The sequence below is a fragment of the Synchiropus splendidus genome, chromosome 8 (genome assembly GCF_027744825.2).
Source record: "Synchiropus splendidus isolate RoL2022-P1 chromosome 8, RoL_Sspl_1.0, whole genome shotgun sequence".
NCBI lineage: Eukaryota > Metazoa > Chordata > Actinopteri > Syngnathiformes > Callionymidae > Synchiropus > Synchiropus splendidus.
The window spans coordinates 25,292,354-25,302,271 of NC_071341.1; the positions used below are offsets into that span (position 1 = coordinate 25,292,354).

Consider the following 9,918-nt stretch of genomic DNA (forward strand, 5'->3'; position numbering starts at 1 on the left):
CGCGGGTCGGCCAGGCCTGGTCTAGAAGTGAGAGTCTAGACAGAGTGCAATAGCATGTCATGTCAAAACTCACCACCAACTTTGATGAGTCATGATCGATGCTTGCTAGAAATCCTTCTGCTGAGTGGCCAAAGCCATGGGAGGCTCCGTGGAGGTCAGACAGTTGAGTTCGAATAAGTGTTTCATTTTTGGCCGGCTCTGTGACAGTGGGCCAGACTTGGCCCCCGGGTCTTGTGTTTGACACAGGCACACGAAGGTATCACTAGCTCTTCAGCGCACGGTGCCTGGTAATCTGCCTCACGCATGAGCTCAACTCCGGAAACTGGACCCTGGATATATCTGGAGACAGACCGAACGTCCTCTGTTGTATTTAAACACATGCCTCGCATGTCTGTGTTGATTCTTCCAGCAGGCACCGCTTGTCCTGTCCATGACGTCGACCATGAGTTACTACATGGATCCAGTTTCTTCCTACCCGGCCCTTCACCCCTGTGAGCGTCTGGGTGCGATGGTAAGACTTTGCTCGTAAATTTGCTCAGACGTCTCTGGCTACCTACCACGCTGAGGGCCAGACGGCGTGTGCGAGGAGGAATGTGTGCGGAAATGCACGGCTGCTTCAGATGTAGGTGGGATCGAGTCCAGCATGTTTGCTGTCCACGCTGACCCGGCGCGCCACGAACACGCTGTTCCTCATGGTTTCGTCAAATGTGAGGAAACAGTCATTGAACAAGACGCTTTTCGACATGTGTCTGAAATTGCCCTCGTGAACTCTTCACTGTTGCTCCAACTAACTGCAGAAAGCCTCCACTTTTTGCAAGCAGTGTCGTAAACGGTGTGACCTGCGTGCATGGCAGCTAACCCATCACATCGGAGTCAGGCCGTCGCAGGCGAGTCATGTTGTCCTCAGGTGTCTGTTGGCGGAAACGCCGCGGCTCTCTACGCAGCGCAAATGAGAATGTTGAAAGGAGAGTCAGAGACAGTGGCAGCTTGGAACATTGGGATTCCTGTCAGATGAACATTGGAAAGGTGAAGGCCATGGAGCGGGGGAAATAAATGTCTCCATTTGTATGCAGAGAACCAGCGCATTAGTATAAGAGGCGGAGGTCATATGCTAATGAGAACCTCACGCTGGCTTGGAAGAAAACATGGAAGAATACGGCTGGCTGGCCTTTAATTGGCTGAGGTGGCGGGGCTTGCCTTTGAAAATGAGTCTTTTGTGGACCCAGGCAGACTTGGTCAGAAGGTGAACTCTTTCTGTGACTCGGAAAAAAATGGTGGTAAATGTCAAAAGAGAAAACAATAGGGGCCATTTGGCCCCTGATTAGGTTTGTTATTAGGATCAAATCATGAATTTTCTTATTGTTTTTGTCATTGGTTTCAATAACTAACTGCATAATTCTATCTATCCAGGTTTTCCCTTGATCTAGAATTCAGCCCCCCAAAGTAACATGCTGTTTTCTTTTAGATTTTTTTATTTAATGCCCGGCTTCTCTTATAAAATTAACCACTGGTTTAAGTCACAAAGTATTTAACTCAGAAGTACTTTGTGATTACTTTCATCTCTGAGAGTGTTGTCCATCATGTGGTTGACAGGTCTCACGCTCTGATCGGGTTTCTGAACCAGACCGTCACTCTGCCTCTTGACTGTTAAAAATAGCAGTCGTGCCTGTGGCGGCTCTACATCGGGGTGAGGGTGGGGGGGTGTCACACATGGGGCTCTGTGGCGCAATGGATAGCGCGTTGGACTTCTAGGCTGAAGCAGCAATTCAAAGGTTGTGGGTTCGAGTCCCACCAGAGTCGGTCTTTTGTAAGTAGCATGATCATAAAACCTCACTTAAAAATGTTTACTGTTGACCACCCTGTTCTTCTGCTTCTTTTACTCTGATGAAATCTCCTGAATTCTTCTGTAGAAGAACACTGACTTTGGAATCCATTGGATTGAAATATGAGGTCATGTGACTTTCTTAAGCTTGTGTCTGAAGTAATCATGAAATGGTCAACGTACTTTTCACACCAAGGTCAAGTACTCGCGCAAGAGTTTGCTGGTTGTTTCCTCAGAGCTACTTGATCACGACTTCCACATTCCTTGGTTTATTATTCTGATTCAGCTCTTCTATTGTTATTATTATGAACAGGTATGTATTTGTATTTAAACATTTGACATGATCAAAACCATGGTTGTGTGTCTCACTCTCTGTCATCTGAAGTATAGACTAGCGTGAATGCAGTAGGTAGGAAACTACAGCTGGTTTATGATCGAGACATGATCGTCAACATCCAAGTTATCAAATTAAATCATAACAATAACATTTGAGTCGTAGGGTTTTTTTTTTCCCCCCACACATGAGGTCCATCTCTTCATGGTGACGCCTCAGCGACTGGACCTCTTTTGAGTGCAACATGTGATCATGTTGGGGCGTGTGTTGTCCTTTGCTCCAGTGTTTTTTCTTTTGACAAGAACAATTATTCGTCTTAGCCCAATATCTCTAGCTGTCAGGTTCTGACTCCAGACTTCCGATCCATGAACTGTTCTGTGACGCAGGAGAAAACAACACAGCAGTGATTAATGAGTGGGTCACGAGCAGCAATGGGGGCTATCAGAGTGGGAACACTGACACCATGGTTTCTTCGTCGCCCTGTAGGTTCCTGAAACATTGGAGTTTTCAGCTCCTGTCTGCACATTGAGAGAACATGCGTGGACTTCAGCCTACATTTCAATTGTGTAAGACGTTCATTGTGTTCTTGGTCTGCAGAGGCCAAGTGGAGGGGTTGCAATGGGCCCTCAAACCCAAGGTCCAGGTGTGGTCCATCCTCAGCACCAGTGCTATCCATCACAGCCCATGTACCCGCTGGACGTACCCATGCAGGAGGTGCCCAACGGTCATGACATGTGCCCAACAGGTAGGAAGTGGTGGGCTGTATCCTCCCAAACTGTAACCGTCCCTCGCCGCCCCAGTCCTACTTTGCACACCTTTGATGCATGCACACCTTCACCAACATCCAAACGGTTGTTGCCATCACACCATTTCCACATTTTGGGCCAAAAGATACACAATAATCAAGTAATTTAACTAAATGCCTTTTTCAAACTGTTGCACTTTTGGGACATGCTCAACCAACTGTTTGAACGTTGACTACGACATGCCATGATAAACATACCGTGAAATAAGAACGACGTAAACAAGCATTTCCACAGAATAACAACAGTGAGTCAGGCGTTGTTTGACGGGTAACACACTCCCTCATCAGCCATCAAGACAACAGCTCACAACAGAGTAGCTCGATCAGTCAGGTGCAATATGCATTGGATAGTGTGTAGTGAGGTTCCACTTCAATGCTGTGAGCAGCACGCACCTGGGCCTCCTCAGGTGTTGACGGGTTAATGAGCATGAGCACAGACATCACGAGACTCGGCTCGGAGGAAGCAGCTGCAAACCCAATGATGATGTGGGATGACTTGTGGACTTACTGTTGAGACCGTCCTGCTTTAGTGACATGAAGAGTTTACTGCAGAAAGAGGCCCAACAAAGGCTTTGTTATTGCGTTGGTGTCGATACAAGTCACAGTGTGGACAGACAGTGTAGCTGATAGAAGATTAGCAGGTTTTTCTATTGTTATTATGATTATTTATTTCCTCCCTACTTCATTTGCGTTGCTCAAGCCTGAATTTATCAATGTTTTGAGAGAGTGTTTCCCAAGGAGAGACTGCGTTGCAGCACAGGGGATGTTGTTGATGCTGACCTACGGGGCAATGCCTTTAGCAGACGCCCCTTCAGTCACTGTCTCTGTCTTGTCCAACAGTCAGAGGCTCTTCCGTGTGTTTTCTACCTGGAGTCAGTCCTCGTCTCAGCTGCAAAACTGATTGATAGCGGTAGCCTGGGACGCACGACACAGGGAGAGGGTTCGGGTGCCTGGGGTGGGGGGGCAGAGGCGCTCTTCCGTCACCTCCCTCAGTTGCTTTTGCAGGATGGGGGGGGGGGAACAGTGGGCCAAAGGACGGCTATCTCTTTCCCAAGCTTCCAGTTTGGTCCCTGGAGAGGTGAAGGGGGGCCTGTGTGTGCGAAAGCCTGTTTGTGTGAACGCATGAGAGGGAGTCAGGATTTGATGGGATTTGCTGATGTTTGTTGCCAGAGACACACTCCTTTGCTGCCTTCACTGCATTGCTCCCAAAGCTAAACCGTCCACATAAACAGTGCTGCGTGGAACAAAATGACCGAGCTCTGACCTTCTTGGTTCTCATCCTCTAGAATGCAGCGCGGTTCAGGCTGCTGTTCCAGCACTGAGGCCACCTGCAGATGTTGTTCTTACAGTCACTTCCATGTCGTCTGCGCATTTCTGCCTGCGGCGCGCGGCGTTATGAGTTTCTCTTAACCTCAAAAAGCTGCTTCAGCCTCAGACACGCTCTACACACCCAGAAGTCAGAGCTTTGACTCATTTCTGTCAAACGGAAAGAAGCCACACTTGAACATCTGCACTAATTATTATCATGTTCCATTCATGTTCCGTTGGTGTGTAACCTTCTGGATTGTACACTGTGCTGAGCTGAGCAAAATTCTCGTGAATCGCGGATGAAATGAGCTGTAAATCAGACCTGCGCTTCTCTCACGCACCGTAACTCGGACTCAGGTTCGACCTCTCTGATGGCACTGAATCACTCTCCGTGTTATAGAAGTGTTGCCTCACTGCAAGATGGTTTGTGGTCGGACTGCAGTTGGAGGCTTTCCATCTCCACCTGCGAGAGGAGTTTGTGCAATAAGCTCTTTCAGTGGTTTGTCATTTTCATTTTCAATCATCACTTGGATATACAGTGCATCTGCTCCGTCTCTAGTGCTCACAGGCGAAATGGCAAGAGAGATCAAGTTGCAGTCTAAAGAAAATGATAATAAACCTCTGCATTTGTTACTGTAAATATAATTATGGTTGTCTTACATTAAAATAAGGAGAAACAATATATATGTTTGGCAAAACGATTGGATGTATGATGCTGTCAACCCCTCCTCACTCCCATGCTGTAATATATTGATGTTAGAAGGTGGACTTTTGTCGTCCTGTACATCGGCATTGCTGTTCACCAATATATCCACCAGGGGGAGCAGCTCGTGGTCGTCAAAAGTTCATGACAGCAACAAACTCCAAAACCAACTTGGCGACTGTGGAAGAAGCGTTGATCGTGTAGCTCTTGCACAGTAGCGGAAACGGAGCCAGCGTTGCATATATCGCCACTGGAGGATGAATTTCCACCATTGTTATATCTTCTTTGTGTCTCATTACCGGGTAGTAACCCACACACCCTTCCTGTGGAGCACTACCCCTGAAGGAAAGCATTTGTTACTCCATTGAAACAAGCAACGCTGAAGGCTGCCTTTGTCGTAACTATGGGAGGCAAAAATCCACTTTCCCAACGTATATATATGACGCCATGGGGGTGGGGCTGGGTTTCCGAAGGCGTTGAATGGAGACCAGTTTCAAGTGCACTTTGGTGCACAATCCTAACTCAGCATTGCACGTTGACACGTTGGTGTTTTACTGCAGTGGATTTGTTTTCCCTCATGTGTGGTGATCTGAAAGGAGATGCCTTCAGAGCAGCACTGGTGACTTGTGACTGGTATGTAGAGCAGCTCATGTGTTTTCTGCCCTTCAAGTGACTCAGTTGATTCTACACAGTGGAAGCAGCACCATCTCAACCACTGTCTCTCACTGACATGACGCGCTGCCCACAAGCCCAACGTGTCTGGCGCACAAAGAGTCCACCTGAATAGTCACCATTGGATGCTATGGGGGTGAGATGCAAAGTCTTTGCTCACTCTAAAACATGCAGCTTTAAGAATCGATTGATGGTGTACGTCTTTGAGCAAATGGCTTGTTGGCTTCGATCCCTGCTGCATCCTTTATTCAGCACCTGGATGTCAGTTTGCCACACAGAAACTGCTTCTTCTTACCACAACTCAAATGCAGGTCACAATGGTGTGTGCTGTACTGGCCCAAATAGGTCAGAGGATTGAATGATTCAACGAGACATTGATGGCACTTATGAGAAACAGGTTCCAGAAACACAAAGGTTTTGCTCACTGAGCGTTGAGAGCTGACAATATCCAGGGTTCCACATGTTCTCACTGCAGGTTTGGCCCAGAGCCCACTGTCACACACGTGGCTTCCTGACAGCCAGCAGCCAACCAGTGATGTTTACGCCAACCGATCCTGCTCCTCACTACATCAGACACTGTCGATGTCCACAGTAAAAGCAGTGGATGTGCGAGTTGGCCTTCACGTGTGCGAGCCTCCCAGCGGATGAATTCACACTCTGGCCGCACACAAGATTCATTCATTAAATCTGCGCACAGTGCGACTGTGTGTATTGTGTTACAGCATCCTCCCATTGAGTAAAAGCAAGTGCGCACACCCACTCCCAGGCACTCGCTGTACGTTGAAGCATGCTCTCCCCTCCGCTACACACGGACACAGCTGTGATCTGGCACTGAGGGAGCGTTGGCCTGTCTTTCATTTGATGTGATTTGACAGCTGGACATGGGAGGGACGTGGCCAGAAGACGTGGGAGAGTGGGCGGGGTGGACTTGAAGACAGTTAAGACCAGCCATACGTCTGAGAGCCGAGAGATAGTGGCACTGCTGGGAGAAGAGGAGAAGCAGGAGGGGGCTTCGCCTCTGATGAGGGGCACGTCCTCATGGGTGCAGGGCCATTTTTTATTTCTAAAAGTAAACAGGCGGCCTGCGGGGGTCTAGAGGGTTATGGGAAAAGAGGAAACAGTGATGCTAATCTGGCCTGCGCACACTTCCCCCTTCAACAATAAAGCAAAACAAGAGTGGAAACACGGAAAAGCCACAGACAACTGTGGAGGAACGGGCCTCTCTGTTGCCCTCGTCCTGCATTTGAACCAAACCCGTATTCTTCTGAGCCGCTGTCCACATTGTCCCTTTATTATGAGAAGTGTACGTGAAATATTCTGCCCCAGAAGAGTTGCTATGCTCGACTGTAGTGTTTCACCAAGCCAGGACACGTTGGTGTGAGTTCCTCGCTCTTGCAGTGACTCATTTCTAATGACCTCCGGAGGAGAACAGGCTGTTCCCATCACCGATGAGTGACAATACTGAACCACTATAATGACAAGCCGCTGACCTCATGCTGCTTCAAACACACTCTCTTCCCATGTGGGGTTGCCGTTTAAAATATTACGGAGGAGGACCAGGTAGGGCTGGTGAAGAAAAATAATAACTGGCAGAATTCTCACTTTCACCTCAGAATTCCCACTTTCAAGGCTGAAATATGCCATGTTTTATTTAGATTTTTCTTCATTGGCCCTAATCCTCTTCTGTAAAATGAAATGAAATAAAAAACGGGCCACATTTCAGTGAGTCTGTAATTAAAAAAAAAGGTTACAGTCAAATGACAGACTGTAATTCCATCCGTACTACTTGTAAATTTGTACTTTTTAAAAAATAAAAAGCAATTGCATGTTTATTTCAGACGTGGAAGTTCATCTCACACTTCTTTGTATGACACAAAAACTCAATTTAAACAGGGAGTTTTCCCTCAGCACCGGCGGCGTGATGGGAGCAGAATGGGTGGGAGGGAGACGGGGCGGGCAGGACGGCGAGAGGGAGGTCTGGGAGGCAAAGAAACGCGGAGGGGGTGGGGATAATTGAATTATCTGCACAATGGAGTGATGGGGGGCACGTGGTGCCGCTAATGGAGGAAGAGATGTCCTTTTTAGCGAAGCTAATTGTTCAGAAAAGCCTTTCTAAAGGGGGGGGGTCCTACTTTCCAATGCACTCAAAGGCAGAGGAGAGTGCCTGCACGCGCTCCCTGAGACTGATACAGCACTTCTCATGCAGCCAGTCCCTTAGATCTCAGCAGGAGAGCTTCAGCCTGTGGCACCTTCAGACAGTATCCTCACTGATAGAGCGGAGACAGCACCGCTAGACAGGACCCCACTGTTTTACTGTCTGCTCTCTCTGCCCTCCCCTTCCTCTCCGTCACGGCGAGGACGAGCCGCCTTCCTGTAAAGGACTGGCTGTACACACACATATATATATTTCACATAAGTTCATGCTGTGTTTTCCATCCGATTTATCTGAGCTTCTGCTACACATTTGCAGTGAAGCAGGGAAGACGCCTGTCAAACGTGGTTACCAGCTGAATGGATCGTGCTAAATTAAATCAGCTTTCAGTTGGAAGGCAGCAGGTGCAACAGTTGCATCGAGGGGTTAGTGACATGAAGCAAAACAGATGTGCCAGTGAGAGACGAGGAGCCAGGATCAAAATGGCACATCAGCAAGTGTTGCCTTTTTGCACTGCGCTAAGATTCGCAAGTGAACCATGGCAACGGCAGAAGTCGGTGAAGGAGGAGGCCGAAACCTTCATGTGGGAGCAGAAACACACATCTAGATCACACATGCATTGTTTACAATCTCTCGCTGGTTTATCGACTTCACCAGACGAGACACAGTGAAGTCGATGCAGGTTTATCCGGGCATTTTTCTCGTTTATTTACACACAAATGTAGCTGAGACTTCAGTCTTTGCCTACGCTGTGAAGGTTATGTTTGCGTGGGTGGTTATCTGATGTTTATCATTTTCAAGAGAATAACTTCTGGAATTTGTGGAAACTTTGTTTGTAGAACAAGGAACAGATGATTTTCTTTTGTACTGGTGTTCTGGATCTGGGTTTCACCTGGATGGTTCCTAACCGCAGCTCACACAGCTTCCCATTAGACCTGGTAAAACATATATATATAAATAAAATACAAATAAACAACAATAATAGAAGTAACTAATATATATTTATAATAGCGTATAATAAAAAGTGTGAAGCATAGATTTCTGCTCATCGTACAGTTGAGTGTACGGTACTTCTGTGCTACTGAAGTATTGCCTAATGCATGTTACTGCAGACATGTATTGGGAAGTGTGTGCCACATGGTTTGGCTGTAGTTTGGGTTACTGGGGAATGTGATGACATCATTGTTAGCCTCGAGGTTTGGACTCAGTCCTAGTCCAGATGCGTCCTTTTGCAGTGGGCCTACACCGTTCTAGAACCATGGACGTTGTGCTCCAGGTCTTCATGAAGCCCGGGGTGCAGGTATGAGCCATTTGAGTTCCTGAAGCGCTGTAGGTTTCTGTGGATTTGTAAGACAAGACGGTCAGATTGGCCTGCAGTGACAGCAGGACCCAGGTATTAGCCAGCCACACCATTAAAGCCCTAATGGCTGCCCCTAGGCACCGAGGGCCCAGGCTGGCCTCTTAAGAACAGATTCGGGGGAGTTCATTAAGAGAAAACAAAGAGGTCCAGTCAAAGCGAGCGAGCGCAGCTGAAATGAAGGTGCCGCTCCACCAGCCCATCTGCACTCCCATCACCCCCTCTGCTATCTAGCCCTGGTGAGCCAGCTCCTCTCACCGCAGAACCCACCGGCCCTCTCCCCAGATGAGGCTCCTATCAGGCCAGTGAAACCTGAGCCGGGAGTGCTAATGGACCAGGAGAAGTACCACTGGTTTAAAAATCCATGTGTGATCAATATCCCTGGCTCCCCTGCCTCCGTCCACATCATCCCATTTAGCTACAGAGACATACAGTGCCTGGAGAAGTATCGTATTCATGTTCATTGAAGGGCGTGCCATATGAGTCACCCGAGCAAGATGTTTATGATGGACATGTAATGGGCAGGATGGAGGCTTGCGAGGCTGAAATGGGAGATCACTTGTCTTACAGTAAGCCTTGAAGGTCCCACTGACTTTTTACAGTCATTCACAGCAGTTATTTGTGAGTGGTGGCACATGATTTTCCCTCGACATTCAGATTTGCTCCGAGCAGATCTTGGCCTCGCCTCTTTTTAGCCTGCTTTTCTGTATTCACAGCATTGACATGGATAACACAATGTACTCACGCTGGAAATAGAGCGTCAGC

The 9,918-nt window shown here is 47.9% G+C and overlaps 1 non-coding gene across 1 annotated transcript; it reads left to right on the top strand.

Annotated features, from left to right (window-relative positions):
- Positions 1-1,714: 1,714 nt before the first annotated feature.
- trnar-ucu (transfer RNA arginine (anticodon UCU)) lies at positions 1,715-1,800 on the top strand. Its single transcript is given in 2 exon segments — positions 1,715-1,751; positions 1,765-1,800. It is a non-coding gene; the product is annotated as a tRNA-Arg (tRNA).
- Positions 1,801-9,918: the final 8,118 nt, after the last annotated feature.